Source organism: Echinops telfairi, unplaced genomic scaffold (genome assembly GCF_000313985.2).
Source record: "Echinops telfairi isolate 266 unplaced genomic scaffold, ASM31398v2 ScPeMD7_9;HRSCAF=40, whole genome shotgun sequence".
NCBI classification, from domain to species: domain Eukaryota; kingdom Metazoa; phylum Chordata; class Mammalia; order Afrosoricida; family Tenrecidae; genus Echinops; species Echinops telfairi.
Window position 1 is genome coordinate 70,661,358 of NW_022103906.1, and position 16,699 is coordinate 70,678,056.

At 38.6% G+C, this 16,699-nt stretch overlaps 1 protein-coding gene across 2 annotated transcripts in view; it reads right to left on the reverse strand.

The window, feature by feature from the left end:
- GALNTL6 (polypeptide N-acetylgalactosaminyltransferase like 6) overlaps nucleotides 1-16,699 on the reverse strand; it is a 1,306,147-nt gene that overhangs the window by 127,908 nt on the left and 1,161,540 nt on the right. The gene's annotated exons all lie outside the window — the stretch shown is intronic.

Here is a 16,699-nt window from a genome sequence, read left to right on the forward strand (position 1 = left end):
AGAAATGGAAAGACTCAAGGAAGGGTCTTACCTTCCCCTTGACAGAGAAACTATAGCTCTGTAACTGCCCTGAATTTGGACTTTTAGCTACTGGACAATGCTCATTCTTCAAGGCTAACAAGCACTATACTCTCTTATGATAATTTTGCTGAGATGTCTTCTCCCATCGCCACTTGTCTGTCAGTTGGTTGTACTGCGGTGGCTTGTGTGTTGCTGAAGAAGGCGGCCCACTTCGGAGGAAGTAGTTGCTGTAAGCCTTATGCATAGCACGGAGACATTCTCAGACACGGAAGGACTAAAGGACGGAAGCACAGCATGGTTGGAGCCCGTGCCAGAGGATGGGCCACTGGAGTTGGAAGGCTCTCTAAACACGACTGAGGAGGAACTGCCTTCTCAAAGCAGACTTGGCGACGGTGACCCGTATGGAAGAAAGCCTGTTTGAGTGGAGCCTTCCAGACTTTCATTTGCTGATGGTGCACAACTCACGTTGTGAGGAAACAGCTGTAAAAATCTACCGTTAGCCATAATTTGGAATGCAAATAGCATGCATCTAGAATTGAAAGCTGTCAAAAATGAAATGCAAAGCATCAAGATCAATATCCTAAGAATTAGCGAGCTGAAACGGACCAGTACTAGTCATTTTGAATTAAAAAAAAAGTTATATGGTTTACCATGCCAGTTGTGACCCAATCAAGAGGAATGCTTTGCATTCGCTGTTGCAAAGGGCACTTCTGGGGTGGCCTGTGAGTCGCCTATGAATACTGAGTGCCTTGTAAGTGGATTATGGCAGGTGTATTTAGGGTAAATTCCAACACCCCATAATTTGACCTCCCTTTAGACCCATTTTAAAGTTGTTCTAGTTTTTAATATTTTATGTTTTCTTTTTGACTGGATGTTTCCTCGGGTTATTTTGTTTTTGCTCTTAGCTTTTTTGACTCGTTTTTTGTCAGTATATGAAATCTAGGATGAGTGACTCGATAAAGACAATCACTGGATTAATGGATCATTGGGGTATAAAGCAGGGAGGTTTGAGCGGTGGGGAGCTAACTACAAGGAATACAAGAGAAGGAAATGTTCTAAAATTGATTGTGGTAATTATTGTGCAACTCTTCCTAATATGATTGAACTCCTCAGTTGTATGATATTTGGATTGTATCCCCAATAAAACGGTTTATAAAAATACAGGGACATGTTGAGATCTATCTTGAAATACAATGCTATCAGTCCTAGGATTATATCTATCTGCCTTCAAGGAAATCCAACCAGTACAGCTATTATTCAAATTTATGCACCAACCACTAAAGCTAGTGAAGAAATTGAAGGATTATACCAATTTCTCCAGTCTGAAATTGATAAAAAATGCAATCAAGTTGCATTTATAATTATTGGTGATTGGAATACAAAAGTAGTTAGAAAATATGGTCTTAGTGATGGAAATGAAGCTGGAGATTACACAATAGAATTTTGCAAGACCAATGATTTGTTCATAGCAAGTACCTTTTTCCAACAACACATATGGTGATTCACACATGAACTTCCCAGATGTAACACACAGAAATCAAATTGACCATAACTGTGGGAAAAGACAGTGGAGACCCTCAATATCAGTAGCTTAAACCAGGCCAAGTGCTGACTATGGAACAGACTACCAATTGGTCAAATATATGTTCATATTATATATGAAGAAACTTAAAACAAATCCATAAGAACCAAGATATAATTCTGAGTCTATCCCATCTGAATTTCAGGAACATCTCAGGAACATATTTGGTGCATTGAACACTAAAGACCGAAGACTTGATGAACTGTGGGAGGACATCGAGAACATCATTCATGAAGAAAGCAAAAGGTGATTAAAAAGACAGGAAAGAAAGTAAAGATCAAAGTGTATGTCAGAAAAGTCTCTGAAACTTGCCCTTTTCAATGAGCAGCAAAAACAAATGGAAGAAATGATGAAGTCAACAACCTGAATAGGAAATTCCAAAGGGCAAGTTGGGAAGATAAAGTCAAATATGATATTGAAATGTAACCTAGAGTTCTAAAACCAAAAGGAAAGAACATACTCAGCATATTTTAAACTGAAAGAAATCCAGAGAAAATTTAAGCTTGAGTTTCAATATTGAAAAATTCTATGGGAAAAAGATGGAATGATTTAGGAAGCATCAAAAGAAGATGGAGAGAATACAGTCACTGTACCAAAGAGAACTAACTAGTCAACATTCCACCATTTCAGGAGGTAACATATGAACAAGAACCAATGGTGCTGAGGGAAGAAGTTCAAGCTGCATTGAAGAATTAGCTAAAAACAAGGCTCCAGGAATTAAAGAAAAACCAATTAAAGTGTTTCAACGAGCTGATGAAGCACTAGAAGGATTAACTCATCTATGCCAGGAAATCTGGAAGACAGCTACATGGTCAACTGACTGGAAGTGATTCATATTTGTACCCATTCCAACGAAGGGTGACCTAATAGAATGCCCAAATTATAGAATGATTGTATTGATATGATTCGCAAGTAAAATTTTGCTGAAAACAATCCAACAATGGTTGCAGCAGCAGAACATTGACAGGGAGCTGTCAGAAGTTCAGGTGGGATTTAGAAGAAGTCATGGGACAAGGGATATCATTGTTGATTTCAGATTGATCTTGGTGGAAAACAAAGAATACCAGAAATATATTGATATGTTTAATTAATTATGTCAAGGTATTCAACTGTGTGAATCATAGCAAACAATGGATTGCCTTGAGAAGAATAGGAATATCAGAAATCTTCATTGTGCTCATGAAGAACTTGTACATGGATCAAGAGGCAGGTGTGCAAACGGAAAAGGGAATGCGGCATGGTTTAACATCACAAAGGGTTGTCTCCGGGTTATTTCCTTTCACGATACTTATTCCATCTGTTTGCTGAGAAAATCATCAGAGAAGCCGAATTATGTGAAGCTGAATTATATATAATTATATTATAATTATATGAATGATCAGGATTGGAGAAAGGGTTATCAATAACCTTCATAACCTTTAATAAACTGACTCAACCTTGCATGCTGAATGTGAGGAGGACTTGCCAGAATTGCTGCTGATGATCAAGGATTGCAGCCTTCAGTATGGATAACAACTCGCAAATCCTCACAAATGGATCAATTGGCAACAGCATGATAAATGGAGAAAAGACTGAAGTTGCCAAGGATTTTGTCTTGCTTGGATCCACAATCAATGCTCTTGGAAGTAGCAGTGAAGATATCAGAGAACACATTGTATTGGTTAGTTCTGCTGTACAAAACCTCTTCAACGTAGGCCTAAGGTGTGTCTGACCCAAGTCATAGTATTTTAAATGGCATCATCTACATGTGAAAGTGGGACATTGAATCAGGAAGCCCATGGAAGAATCGATGCATTTGAATTATGGTGCTGGGGAAGAGAACTGAAAGTATCATGGACTGCTGAAATCTGTCTTGGAAGAAATAAGGCCAGATTGCTCTTTCAGGGCAAGAATGGCAAGACTTTGTCTTACATACTTTGGACTCGTTGCCAAGAAAGTCCAGTCCCAGGAGAAGGACACCTTGATTGGCAATGTGGAGGGACATCAAAAAAGAGGAAGGCACTCAACGAGATGGATTGACACCCTGACTGAAACAATGGGCTCAGGCACAGGAAGAACTGTCAGCATGGCTCAGGACTGCGTCGAGTTTTTGCTTTGTTGTGTTAGGGTTGCTATGGGTCAGCACTGACTTGAGGGCACTCAGCAACAACATATTCTATTCTCTGATTATTAATGGGTTTTTAAATGAATAAATCATTTAATTGGGGGCTCTTACAGCTCTTATAACAATCCATACAATTGGATCAAACATTATACATATGTTGCCATCATCATTTCAAAACATTTTATTTCTGCTTGAGCCCTTGGTATCAGCTCTTCTTTTTACTCTCTCTCTACTAACCCCCACCCTCATGGACCCCTGATAAATTATAAATTATTATTATTTTCATATCTTACATGTCCACTGTTTCCCTTCGTCATGTTTCTGTTGGTTGTCCCTCTGGGAGTGGTGGTGATGGGTTATATGTCTATCATTATAGTTGGTTCCTCGTTTCTCCCTTTCTCCCCTCACATTCCATCTACCCTCATGGTATCACTACTCCCATTACTGTTCCTGAGGGGATAATCTGTCCTGGATTCCCTGTGTCGAGAACTCTTATCTGTACCAGTGTACATGCCCTGGCCTAGCTGGATTTGTAAGGTAGAATTGGGGTCATGATTGTGGGGTAGGGGGAGGAAGCATTAAAGAACTAGAGGAATGTTGTGTGCTCCGTCATGCTATGCTGCACCCTGGATGTCTAGTTTTTTTCATGTGACCCTTCTGTGAGGGAATATGCAATTGTTTACAGATGGGCTTTGGGTCTTCATTCCAACTCCCATAATTTGCATCAATATATTTGTTTTCTTGGGGTCTTCTGATGCCTGATATCTGATCCCAGGGACACACCCAATGACACAACCCACAGGCTAGTGTGCTTCTTCCACGTGGTCTTTGTTGTTTCCTTACTAGATGGCTGCTTGTTTAACTTCAAGCCTTTAAGACCCCAGGCACTATATCTTTTAATAGCCAGGCACCAGCAGCTTTCTTCACCACATGCTTCTGCACCCATTTTCAAAGACATCAGTAATCTTGTTGGGAAGGTGAACATCACAAAATGCCAGGGTATTAGAACAAAGTGTTCTTGCACTGAGGGAATACTTGCATAGAGACCCAATGATTAATGGCTGTTTTTAATTGTTTCTTTTCATTTTGTATTGTGCTACATCAGTAGATGAAGATCCTGAAAGTATTCCTTTATTGATTGATATCATTAAGGTGAATTCGTTTGAGGAGGCAGCTGTATTCTGAATGTCTTCCAAACTGAGGGGTTCATATTTTGGCACTTTATCAGAGAATGTTCTGCTTTTATCTATAAAGTTTTCTCTGTCTTTTTTTTTTAATCATTGGATCTCCATATCCTTCTTCCTCATTTGTCTTAGTCTGAAAGCTCTGCTGAATCCTGCCCAAACTGGCTGGCCCTGCTAGTCTTTCCAATATCAGTACCACAGCTTACAGCATCAAACAACCCATACAAAACCACTGTAGTATGACAAACTAAGAGAGGAGAGGTGGAAATGAATGCTAAGGAGTCTTAAAAGCTGTAGTACAGGCGGAGGAATGGCACACACAAACAAACTTTACTAGTTCTTAGCTAATTTGCAACATTAGCCAAGCCACAGGGAGGATAAAATATGGATTTAAGCATCTTTAATTGGCTTTACTTTGCTTCTTTACACAATATACTACGACCTCTCATTTCCTTTCATTCATCCTTCTATAGTTCATCAGATACGTTAGAATGATGGTGTTTGTTTTTTTACCATTGCCAGTATATAACCAATTGTCTGGATTCCCTGTTTACTAAAAATACATTTTTTATATTTTATTTTTTAGCAGTTTTATTGGCACATAATCCACAAATCATACAACTCATTGTTGAATCTTATCAAAAAGAAATGTACCATCACTACCTCAATCAATTTTAGAACACTTTCCTCTTTTTTTCATTCATTGTTATTAGCTTCCCATTTCTCCCCAGCCTCCCTGGCACACCCCAAGAAACCATTCATTTAGGTACTGTCTCTATAGATTTACCTGTCCTGGACTTCAGCTAGAGAAAACCATACAACACACAAACCACCACCACCAAGAAGTAACAAGAGCAACCACGCGAAACTGAGAAAAACCTCCTTCGAAAAGAAAGAAAACATTAAACACTAGAACAACTTTAAGAAGAGTTTAAAGGGAAATCAAATGATGAGGTGTTGAATTTTATGAATAGAAGTTTTTAATTGTTATAATCTCTTTAGTCTTATTGTTTTTAAATTGGTTTCTTGTAGCGACATTCAAATGGCTTTTTTGAATGGTCACTATGCTGTCTTCCTCACGGCGGGGTTGGAAGCATAGCCCAGGCCAGGCTGCTTGATGCTCTTCCCCGAGCTTTTATCAAACTGGAACCACTGGTATCTCTCTGGTGGTGAGGCAGAAAAGGAAGCCGGGGAACTGTCCATTGATATACCTGCTTTCCAGATTTTTCTTTTGTACTTGAGCAGAACCTTAATTTTCTTATTTAAGTTGGACTGAGTGGGGTTTCTGTCTTAAGTCCAGGAACCCAAAGACTTCTTCCTGGAAGAGTGCAGTTTTGCGTGTCTCAGAGTATCAAAAGGACACTTTGATACTGTCAGTCACCTGTCAGTCAGATGTTACTCAGGTGAATATGTTTTTGGCAGACACTTTGGAGAAGTAAACTATTTTTTTTCCATTTGAAAATTTTTTTACATTTCTGCTGTTGAGACAAACATTTGTGAGAGCTGAGGTTACCTGTAGTGGTGAAGCCAGCGCCAGCTATTGAATGCTACAGTAATTGAATGTAGCATGGCCATCTCTCTGTTAGCTCACCTTTGTCCTCTTCTAGAAGTTGTAGGCATTTGTTCCAGTAGAAGTAAATGGTCTTTAAACTGTTAATCTGATAAATCATTGTCTTAGCAGTAGTCAGTATGAGTAAAGGTCATCACAATGAAAAATGTGAACATGTCTAAAAGTTCATAATGGCATTTGCAAGTTAGCTTCATCTTGAGGGGCAGTTGACATACTTTCATGATAGGGCATGGTGGAAAGAATATTTGGGACCAGGGTTTGAATTGGATAGGTTACTGCTCTACTCTGTGTCTTGTCTTAGTCTCTGAAGTTGAATCAATGCATCTATTTCATGAGGTAGCTGGAAGGACTAAGTAATGCATACACCATCCTAATGTGGCACATAACCGATGCTAAGAAATGATAGTCATATGATACAATCTGCTTTAAGATGACTTCTATTCTGCTATGTGGTATCGTTGGGTATTAATATGTCCTCTATGACAGGAATTGGCACACATGACAATATGCAAGTCAGTGAAGAGCTATGGTGGGGAGGTAAAGATTGGACTCTCAGCTATCCTTCTCTTCGTTGGAAGAGGGCGAGAGTGTCATGGAGGTCTATATATATTGGACTTTCATGTTATAGGTTGCTAACCTTGATGAGAGTAAAAAATAGGATTCACACATTCTTAATGCTAATGTCTGAATGCTAACTCTAACGTCATCAATAATGTCATCACAGGATTGGAGTGAAGGACTTGAGTTACACGGTGACCTTTGGGTAACTTTTTACATAAATAGTTCTTGAACTGGGAGACCAGTCAATTAAAAAAGGTTATGTCTCAGAATCTTAATTACATTATATTTTATTTTCCTTGTGAGGAAAAAATGATATTAGAAAAATTTGAAAATAAACTCAACAATAAAAAAGGATTTTTCCAGGCAGTCAAATTGACCTTAACACAGGTACTGAATGTTGTGTACATTTTCAGATCTTGCTTGCTTTACAACGATCTATAAAAGCAAAAATAATATTAAATAGGGAATTAGAAAAATGCCATCAGGCATAAAGGAAGTAGCAACTGGGAGGAATTCATGCTTGCCATTAGGCTTATAGCTAATAGACATAAAATTTAACTTGAAAATGCTGTTGCACCTGAGGTACCTTTTGTTGGGTAATTGAAATGAATCTCAGACTGGCTTATGAGACATTTACCAGCTGTTTCTGTTTATCTTTGAGTTTCTGAATGGGTTTAGAGCCATTTTAATATTTTCTTTGGAAGATCAATTCTGGGCATGTTGAATTAAAATGGATATTTTTATGTCACTGAAGCTAAATATTGCAGGAGAAAGCCCCCCATAGGAGCAACTCCAGATACACGCTTGTGTGTCTGGAGAAACACAGTGTGCCATGAAAAGGCTCTGTCACATTTTATAGACAAAATGCAACTATCATTGGAGGTTCTTTGCAGCCTGAAAAGTAAGGAGAGGTCCCTAACTTAGCTAGCTGTCTCATAAAAACCATGAGTAGGTTATAAAATATTTTGGAATTATCTTTGGAATGGAAAAGATTTCTAATGAGCATGTTTTATAAGATTGGATTTATTTCTAGCAAAATGATTTGTACAAAGTATCACCACCACTGTCTATATAAAGGTAGCTTATGGGGAAAAAGTGTACTTTTAAAATGAAATGGTTTTACTCTCAAAGGTGGGGGGGAGTAAACTATTGTAGGGGTATAAATTAATTTCTCTAGAAGGATTTTAAATGTTGAGACAGCTCTGTAAAAAATTTAAATGCATATTCATTAGAACTATAGGTTCTTGGTTGATATATGAGGGAACTTCAAAAAAGTTCTTGGAATGGTTCATTATCTTTTCATTGCATTTTTACATGAACTTCTTGAAGCCCTCTCCCACCTGAGGCTTGTTTTAAGAACAAAGGGCAGAAGAAGATTTCAAGAGTGGGTGCTAGGGCAGAGACACTGGGTTAGGGACCTTCCTTTGGAATCCTGTTGCCAGCTGCCATGGCGTTGCTTCTGACTCCTGATTCTCTTATGCACAATGGAACAAAATGCTGCTAGTCCTGTCTCTTCTCTGAAAGATGCAACTGGATGCAATTCAGACCCCTGAGATCCACAGAGTTTTTATTAGCTGATATTTGGAAGTTCACCAGGTCTTTCTTTGTCTGGAAGTGCAGTTGAAGCCTGTTCAGCATTATAGCCACTTGCAACCCTCCATTAATGGATGGATGATAGTTTCACATGAGGTACATTGGATGGCAATTAAACCTAAGTCTCATATACCATTTTAAAAATGGTAGAAGAGAATTATACCATTGTATTACCATTGTCTCCACTTTTTTTTTTGATAAACCCACACCAGACTGCTGACCTTGAGTCCATTCTGACTCATAATGACCTTATAGGACAGGGTTGAACTGCCTCTGTGAGTTCTGGAGCCTGGAACTCCTTCTGGGAGTAGGAAGCCTTTTTTATCTTTTTCCTGTGGAGCTGGCTGGTGGTTGTGAACTGCTGGCCTTGCACAGAGTGCCATGATTTCATAGTTTCTCCTACAAACCTCTGCACTGTTTAACACATGGGACGTTGCCGGCAGGGTTGGTGACTTCAGATGAGTGAAGCCGGTGGATGAAGGAGTAATGGGACGAGGAAAATGAGCTACCCGATGATGCAGATCTACACAAAGGAAAATACTTAAGAACTTTCTCTACTCAAAGGTTTTCCAGTGGTTTGAAATTGTTGCTTTACTTTAGAAGCTTACCTGGGATTTGCGGTTAGAGCTTATATCTGACAACTCTTGAGATCCATATAAAGAGGTATAAACATGTCAATATGGATTTGGGTATATTTAAGAAGACCTTTGGAAACTATTTAGTCTAAACTCCCACCACTTATCTGTTAGTTTATCATACTGTAGTGACTTGTGTGTTGTGATGTTGGGAGCTATGCCACTGGTATTTCACATACCAACAGTGGCACCCATTAGGGACAGTTTTCAGTAGTGTTTGCAGACTGAGACAGACTAAGAAGAAAGGCCTGGTAATTTACTTCTGAAAATTAACAAATGAAAACACTACATATCACAAAATAGTATTACCCGATATTGCAATGTAGTACTGGAACATAAACTTCTAGTTTGGAAGGCACTCAAAATACTATTAGCGGAGAGCTGCCTCCACACAGTAGGGTGACCTTAATAATTCAGGAGAAGTAAAGCCTTAGGGACCTTCATTTGCTAATGTGGTATTTCTCCAAATGAGAAGCAACAGTGGCAAATATTCATTAGTAGTTAAAACATGAAATACAAGAAGTAAAAATTAGAGAAATTGGAAGTTATAAAAACTGAAATGGAATACTTGATATCCTAGACATTAATGAGCTGAAATGATCTGTGAATCTGATGATAATATGATCTACTCTGCTGGAAACAATGCATTGAGAGGAAAGAATTCATCATCAAACAGAACATTTCAGGAGTTATCCAGATGTACAATGTGGTTAGTGCTGAGTTAGTATTCATATGTCTATCAGGTAGACCAATAACATGATTATTGTTCAAGTAATGCACCAATTAAAAATGCCAAAGTTGCATATATTGAGGATTTCTATAAACATCTGCAGTCTAAAATTGATCAAATTTGCAACTGTGATACCTTAGTAACTACTAGGAATTGGAATGCAAAAGTTGGAAACAAAGAAGCATTAGTAGTTGGAAAATATAACCCTGGTGATAAAAAACAACACCAGAGATCACATGAGAGATTCTGTGAGATCAATGATTTATCTATTGTAAATAGTTTTTGCAACAACATTATTGATAACTATTCATGGGACTTCAAAAAGTTTGTGGAAAACTATAATTAAAAGATAACGGAATTTTCCCACAAAACTTTTTGAAGCCCTTTGTATATGTAAACCTCTCTCATTAATTACATGTGATCAAATTGACTACATAGGTAGAAAGAGATAACAAAGAAATTCAATAGAATATTATCAGTCAAGACAAAGCCAGGAGCTGACTGATGGACCATCAATTGCTCATATGTCATTTCAAGTAGTAGCTGAAGAAAATCAAACAAGTTCTGAAGAGCCAAACTATGTCCTTTGAATACATATCACTCGAGTTTATAAATGGCGCCGTGATGCACTGGACATGAATAATAAAAAAACAAAGCGTTGAAGAGCAAGGATGTCATTTTGAGGACTACTATGCACCTGACCCAAGCCATGGTATGTTCACTTCCCACATATGCAGGTGAAAGCTGAACACTGAATAAGGAAGGCTGAAGAAGAAAGGATGCATTTGAAGTATGGTGCTGGTGAGGAATATTGAAAGTACCATGGACGGCCAACAAAACAAATAAATCTATCTTGGAAGCAGTGAAGTCAGAATGCTCCTTAGAAGAGAGGATGCTTAGACTTTGATGTGAGGTGTGCTCTCAGGAGAGAACAGCCCTTTCTGAAAGAGCACCGTGCTTGGTAAAATAGAAGGCCGGTGGCTGACACAATGGCTGCAATAAGAGGCTGAGACTTCACAACGGTGAGGATGGCACGAGGCCAGGCAGTGCTTTGCTCTGTGGCACCTCCACTCAGTATGAGTCTGACATGACCGCACCTAGCAGCAACATATCGAAAAGAAATCTGACAGTGTTCAGTCATTTCAAAAGGTAGCTTATGATTAGGAACTGAAGGCAGACGTTCGAGCTGCACTGAAGGCATTGGCAAAAAATAAGTGTATAAGAATTGATGGATTGGGCTGCTTCCACAACGATGCTACCCTGGAAGCTCTTACTTCTTAAGAGAATATGTCAAGAAATTTAGAAAATAGCTACATGTCCAACTGACTAGAAGAGATCCATTTTTATGCCCATTTAAAAGAAGAGTGGCTCAACAGAATTCAGAAATTATCTAAAAAAAAAAAAAAAGAATTCAGAAATTATCAAATACTACCACTAATATCACATGCAAGCAAGATTATTAAAAGGTGATTACAGCCACATAACAAGGAACTGCCCGATTCCTAGGAGGATGTCTCACCAGTAACTGTCTAAGACGCATGTGAGGGGAAAGGGGAAAGATATTATCGAAGTGAGTTATTTAACCACCTATGATACAAGATTTTGTGTATACTTTACTCTTTATGCCTCAAGATTCCTTGGGAAGTGGTTGGTGCATAGATGTTGCTGCTGTATTTTTATGCAAATAACACGCTCCATAGGGCTTTTTGCCAATGATGCAACTCCTGGACACATTAGTTTCCTATGTATGATCTGTGCCACTATAGGCCTTGGTGAGAGTCTTTGCAAAAAGAAAAAGAACAAAAAGAAAAATCAGTAATGTTGAGTATCATTCTTATAGTCTTACTCACTAACAGCCTGCTTCATACAGGTATGTTTGCCAGCATAATGCCTCTTTCCGAACAAACCTCCAAATTCTATTGGCCAGTTATCATTCCAGGGAAATCATTCCAGGGAAAATCATACCAGGGAAACTCTGGCCGCCAGCAAGGAGATCTATCTACTCCGAATGTTTCCAAGAAGGGACTGGTGCCTCCCCCTTCCTTATTGCAGATCGTTGCTGTAGAGTTGGCCCCAGGCTCATGGTCACCCCAGGCACAATGGAAGGAAATGTTGCCCAATCCTGTGCCATCTCTGTGACTGAGTAAGAATAGGACAATTGTGATCCAACAGAATTTTCGCTGGCTGATTATCAGAAAGAGATTGCAAATCGTTTATTTTTAGTTTTCCCAAGCCTGAAAGCAATACTGAAAATTGTTTAGCATCATAGCAACAAACAAGCCTCTATTGACAGGTGGTAGCTCTTAATGAAATTAATTGGCTAGGAATTGAATCTGAGTCTCCTGCATAGAAGGCAAAATTCTGCCATAGAACCGATGGCTTCTTTCTCCTTTTAGAATATGATGGTTACTTTGCTTAATTTAAAGCTGTTAATGTAAAATAAAATCTGCATTTGTTTTTAGCAGTTCTAAAATGACGGTAAGCTATGGAATAAGTGACTTAGGGAGCTACAATAATTCCGGAATGACGGGTATTATCTTGTTTGAGTAATGAACTGAAGAGTCTTTACTCAGTGATTAAAACTCACTTCCATTGATTCCATTCTGACGCATAGCAATCTTGTAGGGTGGAGTAGAACTGCTTCATGGGTTTTCTGAGACTATAGATATTTATGGGAATGGACCGCCTCATTTATCTCCTATACTGCTGGTAGGTTTGACCCACCAACATTGCGGTGATTAGTCCAACCAGGACTTGATTACTCCCTATTAATAATTCAACTTTGATTGAATAACCATGAAGTTTGAGGATAGTAAAAAAACATCATAATGAGAGTTGCCAATCCCTTTATTTCATATAGAGTAAAGATGGAGAATCTGCCTTTCTTTTTAGAAGTCATTTCAGAGAGTGCCTTTTTTGTACCCAGAGGTCCATCTCAGTGAATGGCTTCCAGAATAAATCCAGCTGAGAATCTTGCCCTTGATATTAACTAGATAATGGGCTCTCTTTGTAATTATAAAATAGAAACGACCACTTGTCTCCCATGCATTAGTGCTGAATGGGATAGGAAATTGAACTTAGTGTCCTTTAAGTGCTAATTCATCACTTTTGTTACCATAGAAAGAACAGAATTGGTCAGGACTTTGGGACACAGGTAGCATCACGCAAAAAGCTTTACGACATCACCACATCAAAAGGTCCTCCTTAGCGTGGAGGTGATTCTGGCTCATGGTCACCCCACTTAGTACAGAGTAGAACGACCAGATGCAGTTTTCATGATGTGACTTTCGTCCGTGGTAGATTTGAACTGCCAAGCTTTTGCTTAGTAACAGAATAAATGACTTGCATCACCACAATAAGAGGGGTGCTGCCTATTGAAATCTCTGTTATCGTTTCCATCACTTTAAGCAGTGTGTTTGCTTCTGCGGTGTGTGGTAGGGTAGAAGTTGAAGTATGAACTTGGTTTTGCTCATGCATTTTCCTCCTTTTAGCTCTCCAGGAGCATTTTGCTTTCCTAATCACACTGAAGTTGAAACAAAAACTCAAAGAAACCCCAGGTGCTTACTTGAGGTTTGATTTTTATTTCTCCCTTCAGAAAGATTAATATGATTGAGCTATGGGAAGAGGAAAAGATGCAGCAACCTAAAGAAAACAAACAAAGCAAAAAACAAACCAGGAGCGAAAGTCTGACATATGAGTGTTCAGAGTGCAAGAAACAGAGGGGAGGGGCTCTTCCCCAGGGTGATTCCCCTGCAGATGCGGATAAGACTCTTATCCAACAATGCCCCAGGCACCAGAAAGCTCCCCTGTTTGGAGTTCAGGGGACTGAGGGACCTAGAAGGGGTGAGAATCAGAAAGGAGATCTTCCTTCTAGATCTGAACAGAACAGCAGATGAGAAACTTGTCTCTCAGCAACAACAGGTGTGCACCTACCTTTTACGATATGAGTTCCCCGGTCTCTTTTATCAGACTGGAAACTCTTGTGAGCACAAATAGACTTTGTGATGATCTAATTTAAAGCACTAAGATCACTTTCCATTCCTTCTGGAAGGCATATTGAACGATGCTCATATATGCAGAAGTCTCTATGGAACCTACATGCATATTTTTAATCTTAAATACAGCAATTGAGTTATTGTACATTCTTACCCTAAAGGCAATGACTGTATTTCCTCCCAAATAGGACTGCACTGCTTTTTACTGTAACTATGTAATTGAATGAAAGATTGTGTAAAAGGATTAAATGTGATTATGACAAGAGGAAAAACACTGTTGCTCACGTCAAAATGAATTTGAAATTTGGAAGAATTGATGAATGACTAAAAATATTGCTCTCAAATTACATGCAGGCAAAGTAATAATAAAAGAACGGATAAAATCATGATAAACCAGAGGATCCTATTGCTGCCTTAACCTAATGTTAGAGTGTCTTTAGGATTTTGTTGCAAAGGAAGAGAATCCAATCATAGATCATGCATTATGGGTATGGTTTATGTATTTCTAGTTTTTATTCTGAGCCTTGGTGGCATAGAGGTAATCCACTGGGGCTGCAATAGTAACGTCAGCAGTTCAAAACCACCAGCTACTCCAAGAGAGAACAATGAGGTTTCTACTTGAGGAAAGAGTTCAATTCTCAGAAACCCCCAGGGGCAGTTCGACCCTGTTCTATAGGGTCGCTGTGAGTCGGCATCAACTCGATGGCATTGAGTCAAGAGTTTTACTCCAGCTGAACAATGAACAATGAAGATCAAAGAAGGGTCGATTCACCTGCATGATGGTGTTGCCAAAGCACATTGAGAGTGCTTTGGGCTTCCAGAAGAACAAACAAATCTGTCCTGGAGGAAGGGTGGCCAGAAGGTTCCTTGGAAATGAAGAAATCAAGATTTCTCTTCTTGAACGTTGGGCATGCTATCAGGACAGACTAGTCTCTGAAAAGGGACATCATTCTTGGTAAAGGAGAGGGTCAACGAAAAAGCAGAAGCCCTCCAATGAGATGGGTCGACACAGTAACTGAACCAACAAACATAACCATGGTGAGGAGGCCTGGGCAGTGTTTCACTCAACGGTACACAGAGTCACTATGAGTTGAAGCCAACTGGTTGGTCCCTAACAAGTTTACTCACTTAGTAGGCACATACATAGAAGAAACAAGCTTTGCACTTTGACCCCACATTTTAAGGTGAGTAAATATGCATTATGCATTTTACTTTAAAGGCATTCTTAATGTATTTTTAAAGCTTTCCTTGTTTAATTGATTTTTATATTTAATGAACAAAATAGTCATATCAATTGTGCTTGGTCCAAGGCTTCTACTGAGTTTCTTTTGATTTCTTCTGCATACCCTAGTTAGCATGATATCTGAGCTTGTAGTGGATGTTGTTGATTAATATTTACCGAGGGATAGCACTGATGATTGTATAACCCTACTCTATGGAATCCAATAACAGAATTGCATGTGAAAGTATATGTTGGATCATGTAAGATATGGCAAAAAAAAAAACCCCAAACAACCTATTGGGGAGGGTTCCTGGTTGGGGGACTGAAGAGGGGTAAAGGGGAGCTGATATAAAGGAGTTGAAGAATAAAGAAAATATTTTTAAATTGATTGTGATAGAAATTGCACAATATTGCTTGATGTGATTGAACTATGTAATGCTATTATATCTGTAAGAACTTTCAATAAACTGATTTTTTTTTATTTTAAGTTGATAATGCTGTATATAAAGTAGACCATGGAACTATATAAAATTTAGAACTACAAATTGATTTTGAGCCCACATTTAATCATAGCCTTAATCTAAGAACAATTAGTTCTTATGAGATGGCTGTGCTCAGTACACAACCTCATGAAGTGATCACTGAAGATCCAGGTGCTATAGCAAGGTGTGGTGAAGAAATCCGATGGTGTCTTAAAAGCTTGTACTAAAACAAGCATCCATCTAAGTGAAGTATCAGCTAAGTCACCACAGAAGGAGATTAACAGCCCATGAGATAAAAGGATTACAAATAATAAAATCCAAGCTCAGAGAGGGAATGGTATTAAAGCTTAAATTCTGAGCACCCAGTTTGCAGAAGGGTATAAGTGACAGTGAAAGTCCAAAATCCATTTGCGGAATCCCCATGTGGATTAAGCCTCCATTAAATTCCTTTGTACTATTGGCCAAATATGTGAATAGCCTTGCTATTAAACAGAGGACATTTGAAAGTGAATTACTACAGATATAGTTAGGTTAAACTTTAACATACTATCATTTGTTTTTCCTTTGGACCCATTTATAATTTGTTCTGGTTTTTATTATCTTCTACTTTCTCTTGAATTGAGGTCTTCCTGTGTCTTACTTTATTCTCATTTTTAGGAATTTTGTATGGTTTTCTTTATATGAAATCCAAGATAGGTAAATCTATAAAGATAGTAACTAGATTAATAACCTTGGGGTTATAGCTGGAGAGGTTGGAGCCTAGCAGGGAGCTAATCATAATGACTACAAAATTGATTATGGTGATGATTGAACAAGTCTTGTTCATGTATTTAAGCCAGTGAATTGTATGGTACATGAATTGTATGTCAAGAAAACGGTTTAAAAAACAAAAAAACATCTGGTACAAATAGGAACTGGAAACATAGGGAATCCAGGGAGGATGATCCCTTCAGGGTGTGAGTGGCGACACTTGGAGGGTAGAGGGAGGTGGGTTGGAAAGAGGGAACTGATTACAAGGAT